The sequence below is a fragment of the Primulina eburnea genome, chromosome 13 (genome assembly GCF_022965805.1).
Source record: "Primulina eburnea isolate SZY01 chromosome 13, ASM2296580v1, whole genome shotgun sequence".
NCBI lineage: Eukaryota > Viridiplantae > Streptophyta > Magnoliopsida > Lamiales > Gesneriaceae > Primulina > Primulina eburnea.
The window spans coordinates 2,527,817-2,543,004 of NC_133113.1; positions in this window are offsets into that span (position 1 = coordinate 2,527,817).

A 15,188-nucleotide genomic window follows, 5' to 3' on the forward strand; every position below is an offset into this window, starting at 1 on the left:
TATGAGTATCCCTGATTGAGGCCGGTGTGCCAGCTCGAGCATTGATTTGATAGCGATTCGATTGATTCTGACATGTGATCGGTGGATGGGCATTTGACCTGATACCTTCACGACATACATGCATTGAATATATATATCATTGTTTAGATACTTGTGGTATATATTGTGGTTGTTTCAGACTGATCTTTACTCATCCCAGAGGGGGCTGTTGTTGTCTTTGTATGTTGACAATGACAAGTACTTCAGGTTATCAGGAGACCGGATATGGTACTTCTGGAGAGAGTCATGGTTGATTTGAGGTTTCGTGATATTTCTCAGTATATATATATATATATATATATATATATATATATATATATATATATATATATATATATATATATATATCGAGTTATGTCTCGAAGATATGAGTTTGTTTGTATGCAGTTGTTTTGGAGTACGTGTGGGCTTGTTTTATATTGTGATTGAGATAGACGAGAGTATATTATATACTATTTTTAGTATTATAATTAAAATTGACACGTTTTGGGCTCATTTTTAAAAAAAATATTTACTCGTTTTTCGCTGTAATTAATTAACTCTAATCAAATTGAATTGTAATAACGAATAGGAGTTAAGGACTCCACATCCTCCCTTCCTACTCAGCCATTTTTTCACAACCCCTTTCCCATACGTTTTTATTTGTTGTCGTCCTAAACAATTTGCTCGGCCCCAAAAAAAAACCATCGGCACCCTCCATCCCCGAGCATTAGTGACATTTTCGGAAGTGAAAGAGTTCAAGATGGCAGCCTGCAAAGTTTTGGGTTGCAATTTTCGCAAAGAATCTTGAATTTACGCTAGAAAATTTGCTCAGATGAACACCATTTGCGCAAAGAAGCTTGAACAAGGTAATATGCTTGATAAAATCCAATTTAGGGTTATTTTTGGTAAATAAATTTTGGCGCATTATTCTGAACTTGAATTTTTTGTTTTTACCGAATACTGCCATTAATGTCCATGATTTTGGGAACCATAAAATGTTTCTGCATGTAAGATCATTATCATGGTATTAGAACAAATTTTGTTTGACAAAATTAGTTAGTTTAGAGAATATACTTGGAATAATATTAACGAGAATGGATTAATTTTGTTTTGACATAATTGGTTTGACAGAATGGTATTAGAACAATATTAGTTAACATTATTTCGAGCTTCGTGTACTCCTTGTAAAACACATGAACTATTCATTCTTGAAGACCTTGGCCAGAAATTAATTGTTTATATATTTTTATGGAAAATTAATTTTGATGATTAGTTGTCTAATTTCGTCAATTAATTTAAGATTTGTGAGATGAATTATTTGTTTTGACCGAATTATTTATCTAATTTCGTGAGTTATTCATGTTTTTACCAAATTTTTTTTATTATTTGTCTAATTATTGTGACTTTTGGTGAGTTATAATATATTTGTAATATTGATAAATTATTTCACGATTAACATTGTAATTTTTTTTTACATGGATTTGAAATGACGAAGACTAAAAAAGGACTAAAGAAAATACGAATGATAATGATGGAGATGTTGGACCAACTATAAAAGAAAGTTACTCAGTGTGTTCTACAACAAAATTTTTATTTGTAATGAAGCAATTGGTTCTCAAATTGGATAAATTACAATTAAAGAGGATAGAGGCTGTCAGTACTTATTTTTCCCTAAGTGGTATCCAAATTTGTTGATACTTAATATTATAAATTGAAATATCAATTTTATGTATTCAGAAAAAATTCAGTAATTTGATTTTTCAAATACTTGATTTAGTACATGAGATATTTATAATATGTAATAAAATACTTGATATTCGAATATGCAATGTAAGTTCACCAAGTATTAGTATTTCCATGGAAAATGCATTTGGATGACATATTCTTCTCATTTAATATTTATTTGTGAAAAAAAAACAAATTCCTAACTAAGGATAAAAATTTTAAAGTATTCAGTTTTACTTGAAAAATACTTATTTTGAGTTTGCAAATATTTGATTTCGTAAATGAGATAATCATAATATCTATTAAAATAATGGATATTCGAATAGACAATATAAGTTCACCAAGTGTTGGTATTTCCAGAAAAATGCTTTTGGCTGACATATTCATCTCATGTAATATTTTAAAAAAATTATCAACTAAGCATGGAAATTTTAATAGAAATTTTAAAGTACGTAGTTTTACTTGAAAATTACATATATAATTTGAGTTTGCAAATACTTGATATCGTAAATGAGATACTCACAATATGTATTAAAATACTATATATTCGAATATGCAACGTAAGTTCATCAAATGTTGGTATTTCCATGAAAGAAGCATTTGGATGACATATTCATCTCATTTAATATATTTTTTTGTAAAAAAAACAAAAAACAAATTCCCAACTAAGCATGGAAATTTTGAATTACTTATTTTTATTTGAGAAGTACCTAATTTCATATTGCAAATACTTGATTTGGTACATGAAATACTCATAATATGTAATAGAATACTGGATATTCGAATATGCAACATAAGTTCATTAAATGCTGGTCTTTCCATGAAAGATGTATTTGGATGACATAATCATCTTATATAATATTTTTTTATATAAAAAAACAAATTTTCAACTAAGCATTGAAATTTTAAATTACTTAATTTTATTTATGAAATACCTAATTTGAGTTTGAAAATACTTGATATCGTAAATGAGATACTCACAATATATATTAAAATACTGATATTCGAACAAGCAATTTCAGTTCACTAAGTGTTGGTATTTCCGTGAAAAATACATTTGGATGACATATTTATCTCATTTAATATTTTTTTTTTGTGAGGAAAAAAAAAACAAATTCCCAATTAAGAATGGAAATTTTAAAGTACTTAGTTTTACTTGATAAGTACCTAATTTCATATTGCAAATAATTGATTTGGTACATGAGATACTCATGTACATGAGATACTCATAATATATAATAGAATACTGGATATTCGAATATACAACGTAAGTTCAGCAAGTGTTGGTCTTTCAGTGGAAGATGCATTCGGATGACATATTAATCTCATTTAATACTTTTTTGGGAAAAAAAAGACAAATTCTCAACTAAGCGTGGAAATTTTAAAGTATTTATTTTTACTTGATAATTAACTAATTTCATATTGAAAATACTTGATTTGGTATATGAGATACTCATAATATGTAATTGAATACTGGATATTCGAATATGCAATGTAAGTTCACCAAGTGTTATTATTTCCATGGAAGATTCATTTGGATGACATATTCATCTCATTTAATATTTTTTTGTGGAAAAAAAAAACAAAAAACATATTCCCAACTAAGAATGTAAATTTTAAAGTACTTAGTTTTACTTGAGAAGAACCAGTTTGCAAATACTTGATTTGATAAATGAGATACTCATAAAATTTAATAGAGTACGAGATATTCAAATATGCAATGTAAGTTCACCAAGTGTTGGTATTTTCATAGAATATGCATTTGGATGACATAATCAACTCATTTAATATATTTTTTTTTCTAAAAAAAAAAACAAATTCCAAACTATGCATGAAATTTTTAAAGTATTTATTTTTATTTGAGAAGTACCTAATTTTAGATTGCAAATATTTGATTTGATACATGAGATACGCATAATATGTAGTAGAATACTGGATATTCGAGCGATCACATAAACTCAGTCATCGTTGGTCTTTCCATGGGAAATAATGCATTTTCAATTTAACTGAAATTTTAACAAAAACATTGTTAATCACTCATCGTGAAATAAAAATAACTACTTATTTCGATATACAAAGAACTTACTCTTACTCCATGACGAGTGGTCTACTATATTTTTTTAAGAGTAAGTGCTTATTTTGATCTACAAACAACTTATTCTTATCCATGATGAATAATGAACTATGTTTATTTATTTAAATGACATGGATAAGTATACTAATGAATTTTCCATAGAAAAACAAGCAATGATTGAATTTGCGTTGTGTGGGGACCCGGACGCTAATCATCTTCTTAATCGTCATTGGGACTAATTAATCAATTCTAATACAGGGTCTATTTTTTTTTTAAAAATACGGAAGGTAATGGAATCAATCTATTATACAAACCAGTATCTACTAATTCCAATAATTTACACTCAACCACTGTACAAATCTGATATCAATTCTAGTCAATTTCATTCTAAATTCATAACAATTCCATATTCAGTCCGTTTCTTAATCTGACTTCGATTCTACGCTGTCTAACATGTCAAGAACAACATATATGACGTGTATTCAACTCTAACAACATCATAATTTCAAAACATGTTAAAACGTAGTAAAACTTACGTCCAGTAGAAGCCTACGTTGTTAGGAACTCGATACCGAAGTCGGATTCAAAATCAGACGGACGGATTGAAATATAAAGGCGTAAGGATTTTCGTGGAGATTCTCGGTGCTTCTCTTTTCTTCTATATATATATATATATATATATATATATATATATATATATATATATATATATATATATATATATATATATAAATACCAACTTGCATGTCCGAGACTAGGTGGCACATTTTCTTGAAATTCGGCCAGCGCCCGGGCGGTGGTAATTTACCGCTCGGGCGCGGCCCTCTCTACCCAAGCAATTTCAAGTCGCACCCTTGGCGCCCGGGCGGTCAAAAACTACCGCCCGGGCGCCACCTCTTCTGCCCGCGATATATATTTAATGATCACTGGCGCTCGGGCGGTCAAAAACTACCGCTCCGGCGCCAGACTCTCTGTCCCCAAGTTATGTAATTCATATGCTTGGTCCGATTTGGTCTCATAATGGCCCGACTATAATCACATTAGTTTAAATTCCATAATCTTAGATTAATAAAATCAAAATCTCAGATTAACAGAATCAAGATCTTGGCCCTTACATTTCTCCCCCCCAAGATACGATTTCGTCCCCGAAATCACAGGCAATCAATCGTATCAATAAGGAGTATATATACAAAAACTGTATAAGAAATTTACATTAGCGAAATAACTCTGGGAACTCTTGTCTCATATCTGATTCAGTTTCCCAGGTTGCTTCTTCAGTGCCATGACGAGTCCATTGAACTTTTACAAGTGGAATAGTCTTCGTTCTGAGCTGTTTTTCTTTACGATCAATAATCTGAATCGGTTTTTCCACATAGCTCAACGTTTCATCCAGTTCGGCCTCGTCTGGTTGAATAGCATGTGAAGCATCAGGAAGATATTTCCTTAGTAACGATACATGAAAGACATCATGTATCCCGGATAATGAAGGCGGTAAAGCAAGTCGATAGGCACGATCTCCTATCTTCTCGAGAATCTCATAAGGCCCAATGTATCTTGGAGACAGTTTCCCTTTCTTGCCAAATCTGACAATTCCTCTGAAAGGTGAAATCTTCAAAAATACTCGGTCTCCTACCTCAAATACCAACGGTCTCCGTCGAACATTGACATATTTGTCATGTCTGTCTTGCGCTGCCTTCATTTTCTTTCGAATCAGCTTTACTTTTTCTGTCATATCTCTGATCATATCAGGCCCAATCTCAGGCACTTCAGAGATATTATCCCAATACAGAGGGGATCTACACTTCTTTCCGTACAACGCTTCAAATGGTGCCATCTCGATACTCTTCTGATAACTGTTGTTGTACGAAAATTCACAAAGAGGCAATGCATCTTGCCAATTAGTGCTAAAATCTAGCACTACTACTCTCAGCATATCCTCCAATGTCTGGATAGTCCGCTCTGACTGTCCATCGGTCTGTGGATGATATTTCGTACCGAGAGCCTGCTGCAAACTCTGCCAGAAGTGCGAAGTAAATCGAGGATCACGATCTGATACAATTGACTTCGGCACTCCATGCAATCTGACCACTTCTCTGACATAGATCTCTGCCATCTGGTCAAATTTGTACGTCATCTTGTACGGAATAAAACATGCGGATTTGGTTAATCTGTCAATCACGACCCAAATCGCATCACAACCTCGAGAGGAACGCGGTAGCTGCATCACAAAATCCATGGAAATGTGATCTCATTTCCATTCAGGAATAGACAGACTCTGTAATAATCCTCCTGGTTTCTTTCTTTCTGCTTTCACCTGCTGGCAATTTAGACATTTGGAAACAAATTCGGCAATGTCAGTCTTCATTTGTTTCCACCATAACTGTCTTTTTAAATCATTATACATCTTTCTGCAACCAGGATGAATACTGAATCGACTGTTGTGCGCTTCTGACAATATCTGTCGTCTCAAATCTGAAAAATTTGGCACAACTAGACGATTATTCACATACAAGACATTATCACGTACCTGATACTCCGATCGATGTCCTGTTCTGACCATCGTTATTGATTTCTGTACATTCTGTCAACTTCCTGAGCTGCCTTAATTCTTAAAATCAGCTCTGGTTCTACTTGCACCGTATAAAGTCTCAACGGTTTATAATCTGTTTCAAATGCTAATCCAGACAAACAACGGTCTTCTATCAAATTTGAAACACCCATTGTCGACAATGATAAAGAGCATACTTTTCGACTTAGTGCGTCAGCTGCTGCATTAGACTTTCCTGGATAGTATTTGATTTCACAATCAAAGTCTTTAAGCAAATCAAGCCATCTCCGTTGTCTCATATTCAATTCAGATTGTGAAAACAGATATTTCAAACTCTTATGATCAGAATATATCTCAAATTTTTCACCGTAAAGATAATGTCGCCATATCTTTAATGCAAAGACAATGGCTGCCAATTCAAGGTCATGAATTGGGTAGCAGGTCTCATGTGGTTTAAGCTGTCTTGAGGCATAAGCGATAACATGCCCTCGTTGCATCAACACACATCCCAACCCTTTGTGAGAAGCGTCGCAATAAACCACAAAATCACCAGTACCGGATGGGAAAGTCAACACCGGGGCACTGGTCAACCTCTTCTTCAACTCCAGAAAACTGGTCTCGCATTCTTCAGACCAAACAAATGGAGCATTCTTCTAAGTCAGCTGAGTAATTGGTTTAGCTATACTCGAGAAATCTTTAATGAAACGACGGTAATATCCCGATAAACCCATGAAACTACGAATTTCGGGCACTGACGTCGGTCTTGGCCAAGAAATTACGGCTTCCACTTTACTGGGATCTACCGATATCCCATCTCCGGATATAATATGACCCAGAAATACTACCTGTCTTAGCCAAAACTCACATTTCGATAGTTTAGCATATAACTTCTCAGCCCTTAAAATTCGCAACACAGTTCTTAGACGCTCAGCATGCTCACTCATATTCTTTGAATAAATCAATATATCATCGATGAAAATAATCACAAAATCATCGAGATATTTCTGGAATATACGGTTCATCAATCCCATAAATACAGCTGGAGCATTCGTCAAACCAAATGGCATGAGAATAAATTCATAGTGTCCATACCTGGTTCTGAATGATGTCTTTGAGATATCAGAATCTCTGACTCTCAGCTGATGATATCCCGATCTTAAATCAATCTTGGAATATACGGAAGAACCCTGCAACTGATCGAATAAATCATCAATACGAGGCAAAGGATATTTATTCTTTATCGTTGCCTTGTTCAGTTGCCTATAGTCGATGCAGAGTCTCATCGAACCGTCTTTCTTTCTTACAAACAGCACTGGAGCACCCCAAGGAGAAACACTCGGTCTGATGTATCCCTTGGCCAGTAAGTCTTCCAACTGATCCTTCAATTCTTTCAATTCAACTGGTGCCATTCTGTACGGAGCTCTAGAGATCGGCACTGTACCTGGCATCAGTTCAATGCTGAAATCTATCTCTCTAACTGGAGGTAATCCCGGGATCTCATCCGGGAAGACGTCAGCAAACTCACGTACTACTGGCAGGTCTGCCAATGCTGGACTCGACTTCAGTAAATATACTAAATATACAAGGAATCACTCTGCTCCTTTCTGTAACAATCGAGTCATAGATAATACGGATATTAAAGGAATTCTCGATCTAGAAACCTTACAGTAAAATTTCCACTCTTCAGCCTTATCTGGTATGAATCTCACTATCTTGTTGAAACAATCAACTGTAGCTCTGTACTTGGTCAGCATATCAATTCCGATAATACAATCAAAATCGGACAACCCAAGTACGATGCAATCTAACTCAATCTCATGCCCGTCATACTGTAGTACACAATGTTTTACAGAGTTTACAGATATCAAACCTGTCCCCAAAAGAGAAGAGACAGACACTACAGTAGCTAAGGACTCTACAGGCAATGCATGACTTAATGCAAATCGTTCAGAAATAAATGTATGTGAAGCACCGGTATCAATCAGTACATAAGCAGAGTAACCACATAAAGAACAGTTACCAGCCAAAACGTCATCTGGTGCTTCCTGGGCCTGCTCCTCTGTCAAAGAGAAGACTCTGGCCTGCTGTCTAGGAGGCTGACCAACTGTCTGGTTTCCTCCTGGCCTCTGCTGTGACTGAGCTGGCGCTGGCTGGAATGTATGGACAGCAGCTGATCGTCTCTCAGTCTGCGTTGCTGATCCCGATGACTCGGCCCCCTGAGATCTTTGGGAACCTCTCTATGGACACACTTTAGCAAAGTGTCCCGGCTGTTTACAGAAATTGCAACTACCGGTCACTCCCTGGCATTGCTCAGTTGCATGCCTTCCTCCGCAAGTCTTGCAATAAACTCCAATGTAACTCTGGCTCTGTCTGGAACCACCGGAGCTAGAAGAACTACTGCCAGATTTCTTGAATTGCTTTCCTCTGGCTTTCAGAAATTCCTTCTTTCCTCCACTGCTGCTGCCACTCTCAAATCTGGGAGGTGGTTGCTGTGGTCTCGGTGCTGGAGGCACAAATGAAGCCCCTTTCTGTCTCATCAGACCGGCTTCTGCTCCCTTAGCTCTGTTCAGGGCATCAGTAAAATTATTCGGTCGCCTTGTGTTCACCAATGTGAAAATATCGGGGTTCAAGCCATTGATGAACTGGTCGGCAGTAGCTTCCTCGCTGTCAGCTACATGTGGAGCAAATTTCAGCAAGGAGGAGAACTTTGACACGTACTCTTCTATGTTCATCTATCCCTGCTTGAGGTTGGCAAACTCTGCCCCCTTGTCTTTTCGGTACGACACTGGGAAGAATCGGTGATAAAATTCAGTTCTAAAAATATCCCAGGTAATATTCGTACCTCTGTGCTCCAATGCTCTCTTTCTTGTAATCCACCAGTCCTTGGCAACATCGTGCAGCTGATGTCCAATCAATTTCACTCTCCTTTCATCTGTATACTCCAAGGAATCGAACAACATCTCTATATCATCAAGCCAACTCTCGCATTCCATAGCGTTCTCTGTTCCTTTCAAAGTCGGCGAATGAAATTATTGAAATCGTTTCAGTAACGTTTCCATTGGAGTCTGAGTGACATCCATTGGAAGATTTGATGTACTTCCCTGTTCTGGTACTCGTCTCGGAGGCATATCTGATAATCAAATAGATTAGCAACAGATACCATAATTCTGTTTCAATCCTCCTCTGATCATCTTACTGCTGATCTAGAATCAGTACTGATCCAGTTTCAATAAAACACATTACTATATCAAATCAGATAAAGAAGTAACATGTATTAAGGCAGTAAGACATGCTAGCATTCAAAGCAGGAAAGAAAACCTCAATTTACCCCACTCACTAGCCTCTTCTATCTCAATCTAAAGGATCTATCGCTCTGATACCACCTGTTGTGGGGACCCGGACGTTAATCATCTTCTTAATCGTCATTGGGACTAATTAATCAATTCTAATACAGGGTCTAATTTTTTTTAAAAAAATGCGGAAGGTAATGGAATCAATCTATTATACAAATCAGTATCTACTAATTCCAATAATTTACACTCAACCACTGTACAAATCTGATATCAATTCTAAACAATTTCATTCTGAAATTCATAACAATTCCATATTCAGTCCGTTTCTTAATCTGACTTCGATTCTACGCTGTCTAACATGTCAAGAACAACATATATGACGTGTATTCAACTCTAACAACATCATAATTTCAAAACATGTTAAAACGTAGTAAAATTTACGTCCAGTTGAAGCCTACGTTGTTAGGAACTCGATACCGAAGTCGGATTCAAAATCAGACGGACGGATTGAAATATAAAGGCGTAAGGATTTTCGCGGAGATTCTCGGTGCTTCTCTTTTCTTCTGAAAATTTGCAAGTGTTTATCTGTATATATATATATACCAACTTGCATGTCCGAGACTAGGTGGCACATTTTCTTGAAATTCGGCCGGCGCTCGGGCGGTGGTAATTTACCGCTCGGGCGCGGCCCTCTCTGCCCAAGCAATTTCAAGTCGCACCCTTGGCGCTCGGGCGGTCAAAAACTACCGCCCGGGCGCCACCTCTTCTGCCCACGATATATATTTAATGAACACTGGCGCTCGGGCGGTCAAAAACTACCGCTCGGGCGCCAGACTCTCTGTCCCCAAGTTATGTAATTCATATGCTTGGTCCGATTTGGTCTCATAATGGCCCGACTATAATCACATTAGTTTAAATTCCATAATCTTAGGTTAATAAAATCAAAATCTCAGATTAACAGAATCAAGATCTTGGCCCTTACACGTTGCCTACTCGAACATCCAATATTCTATTATATATTCTGAGTATCTCATGTACCAAATCAAATATTTGCGATATCAGATTAGATATTTCTCAAGTAAAACTAAGCAATTTAAAATTTCAATGCTTAGTTGGTAATTTATTTATTTTTTTACAAAAAAAATATATTAAATGAGATGAATATGTCATCCAAATGCATTTTTCATGCAAATATCAACACTTGTTGAATTTACGTTGTATATTCGAATATCCAGTATTCTATTACATATTATGATATCTCATGTACCAAATCAAGTATTTGCAATATGAAATTAGGTACTTCTCAAATAAAACTAAATACTTTAAAATTTCAATGCTTAGTTGAGAATTTATTTTTTTTTTACAAAAAAATATTAAATGATATGAATATGTCATCCAAAATCATTTTCCATGGAAATACCAACACTTGGTGAACTTACGTTACAAATTCGAATATTCAGTATTATATTACATATTAATGAGTATCTCATGTACCAAATCAAGTATTTTCAATCTAAAATTATGTATTTCTCAAGTAACAGTAATGTAATGCTCGGAAATTTAATCCTAGTAATCTATAATTATTGATATATAATTTGATATGATTACGAAAGGATTAATCGGAACACGAAATAAGATTTTACATGAAGGGTGCAATTTTGGACAGAACTAGTGGTGCCCGAGCGGTAGAAAATGACCGCTCGAGCGCCAATGTTCATTAGGAGCATGTTCGGGCAGAAGAAGTGGCGCCCGGGCGGTAGTTTGTGACCGCCCGAGCGCCAATGTACAATTCGGAAGGAACTCGGACAGAGGATGCTGTGCTCGAGCGGTAATTTAGCACCGCCCGAAAGAATTGAAAGTATCCACGTTTCTTTAACCGACCAACTATATATATATATATATATATATATATATATATATATATATATATATATATACATTCATACGTTGGTTCCTTCATTAGAAAAGAAAGAAAGAAACTCGAGAAAAGGCTCCTGTATATGTGTTGAAAATCCTTACGCCTTTTTATTTCAATCCGTCCATCAGATTTTGAATCTAAGTACAGTATTGAGTTCCTATCAACGTAGGCTACAACTTGACGTAAGTTTTGCTACGTTTTGATATGCTTTGAAATTATGCTGTTGTCAGAATGAAATAGAATTCATATATGATGTTCTTGTCATGTTAGACATCATAGAATCGAAGTCAGATTGAGAAACGGACTGATTATGAAATTGTGATGATTTTTGGAGTCGATTTGACTGAGAACTCATATCAGATATGTATGGTTATTGAGATTATGACTGGTATCGACATTAATTATGAGTTCTGGTATTATATCGGTGATGTTTGGACGGACGGGGTTATCGAGACTATATTGTTATGCCGTCGAAACATCGGTTGATTGATATTGATCAGATTCAGTAGTGATTTCGATTATATCGTGATATCGTCGATATGGATTAGATTGTGTCTTGATTTGACATTGATCAGATTATGTGTTGATTTGAGTATTGATCAGAACAGGTATTGAATTGAGTTGTTTATTGATATTATATCTGTTCGGTATTGTTAATACCAGATTGAGAATGGACCGAGATAGAGTCGGGAATTCTTCTTCTTCTTCTGAGCGAGGAGATAAAGGTATAAATTAATGTTGAGTTGGGATTGCACAACTCGAGTGAGGTTTGAATCGAGTTTCCCTAAATCACATACTTTCTTTTATTGCATTGTTAATTGCAATTAAATACGATTGATATTTTCGGTCTATGGATTTATAGACCATGTATGTCTTGAGCCCTAGGCGGATATGCTTAGTTGTAGACATTTCATCTTGTTACAGAAGGGCCGGATAGTGAGGACTCGTCACTGGCCCATTGCACTTTGTCACAGGACAGGATATTGGTGATAGAACCACAGTCCATGACGGATAGGTCAGGACACTGGATGTTTGGTTATATCGACGTGGATAGAACTGGAGTCTTTTCTATTACTGTTGGTCGATATAGGAATACCACATCTGGAAACCGGGATCCCTAGGCTAGGATTGAGTTTAGTCTAAAACGTGGAGTCACGAGTCTGAGTGACAAATATATTGATTTATATTTATTGATGTTGATTATGTTCCTGAATATGGTTCATGTTTCTTGCTGTTCCTGATATGGTACATGCTTAGAATAAGAGTTATTCTTGATATTGATTTATGTTCCTGATTAGGGTTCATATTTAGAATATGATTTATTCTTGTTATTGATTTATGTCATGATTTTGATATCATGATTTTGATATATGTTTTTATATTGGTTATATGATTGCATGTATACATGATTTATACTGGGATATTTATATCTCACCGGAGTTATCCGGCTGTTGTCTTGTTTGTATGTGTGCATGGCAATAGGTGGGCTAGGATCAGGGTCGAGAAGAGAACGAGGCTGGACTAGATAGCGTGGAGATCCGGGCTTTGAAGCAACGTAGGATTCAGCACTGACTTGTAGTTGAACCTAGTCGGATTATTGTGGATTATACAATAATTGTATGCTATGTTTAATATGTAATTTGAATTTAATTACATTATGTTTCCGCTGTGTAATTTAAAAAAAAAAAAAGAAATTTAGACCCTGTTTATTATAATTGATTAATTAGTCATGATTACGATTTAGAACGTGATTAGCGTCCGGGTCCCCACAAGTAAGTACTTAAAAATTTACATTCTTAGTTGAAAATTTGTTTTTTTTTTACAAAAAAAAAAAATTAAATGAGATGAATATGTCATCTTAATGCATCTTCCATTGAAACACCAATCTTGGTGAACTTCGTTGCATATTCGAATATCCAGTATTCTATTACATAATATTAGTATTTCATATATCAAATCAACTGTTTGCAAGCTAAAATAAGGTATTTCTCAAGTAAAACTAAATACTTTAAACTTTCAATGCTTAGTTGAGATTTTTTTTTTACAAAAAAATATTAAATGAGATGAATATGTAATTCAAAATCATTTTTCTGGAAATACCAACAATTTTTTGAACTTACATTGCATATTCGAATATTCAGTATTCTATTATATATTATAGTATCTCATATATCAAATCAAGTTTTTAGAAGCTGAAATTAGGTACTTCTCAAATAAAACTATGTACTTTAAAATGTTCACGTTTAGTTGGAAATTTGTTTTTTTAAACAAAAAAATATTAAATGAGATGAATATGTCATCCAAATGCTTCTTCCATAAAAATAACAACACTTGGTGAACTTACGTTGCATATTCGAATATCCATTATTTTGATACATATTGTGAGTATCTTATTTATGAAATCAAGTATTTGCAATCTAAAATTAAGTATTTCTCAAGTAAAAATAAGTAATTTAAAATTTTCATAGTTAGTTAGGAACTTTTTTTTTTTTACCGAAAAAATATTAAATGAGAACGTCCATATGTAAGATCTCTGTACAAAAATAAAAGGCAACACATGGTTCGAACCAAATTTTGGACAATCAAACAAAACTTGCGTAATAACTAAACCAATCAATAACCACAAAATATTATTCACAGCATTCCCTCATAGGCTCCGTATCTTTAGCCTTGGCAAGCTGTTGAGGTGACATATCGAAAGAATTGTAGCATTCTTAACTTCAGTGACTAACAGTTTGCACAATTTCCAAAACGTAACATCTCGGTTCTTGAATTAAAAGCGAGATATGATTGAAACTCGAAACAAAATCATAATAATAAAACGCAATCGGCTTAATTGTTTCTCACAACTAAAACAAATCATCAAATATATTAAATACATGAAATGTGACCAACAATATACTCGTATTCGTGAAAATTACTAAAACAAAATCTGAAAAAGAGATTGATCTTTACCTTCAATCACTATTTTTCAAGCCACGAGGAAGGATGATAGATCGGGCAGATGGATTAGCTTGGGTAGGAACCGGTGGATTTTGTTGAGGGGAGGACAAAATTATTTAGGCAATTTGGTTGAAGAATAATATATTTATATATTTTTTTTTCGGTTACAAGGGAGGGGAGACACCCACAATGAACATTTAGTATAATATTACTCTTCTACAAGAGCCAATTCTCATCTTGTCATCGTCGATGATGTCTTGTAAACCTGTGGGGGGATTCCATATGCATTTGTAGCCCTTTTCGTATTTCAAGGCTTCCGAAGCTAGAAAGTCGGCAGCCTTATTTTGTTCTCTGTAAATGTGGTTGACTCTTACTTTCCAATTCCTAGCAAGGAGGCCGAGGCAAGTGGTGATCAAGTTAACTACGGATGAACTTGGTGTTTCTTCTTTTTTGAGCCACTTGACTACTATCTCTGAATCGATCCCAAGAGAGATCTTCTTGTATCCTGAGTTCCAGGCTAGCTCGAGCCCCTTGCAGACTGCACAGAGCTCTGCCTCCTCGATTGAGCACCAGCCAATGTTGTACATGAATCCCATGATCCAATCGCCGAGGTCAGTCCGTATTATGCCTCCCCCACCTGCTTTACGAGCCTTCTGCTTACAGCTG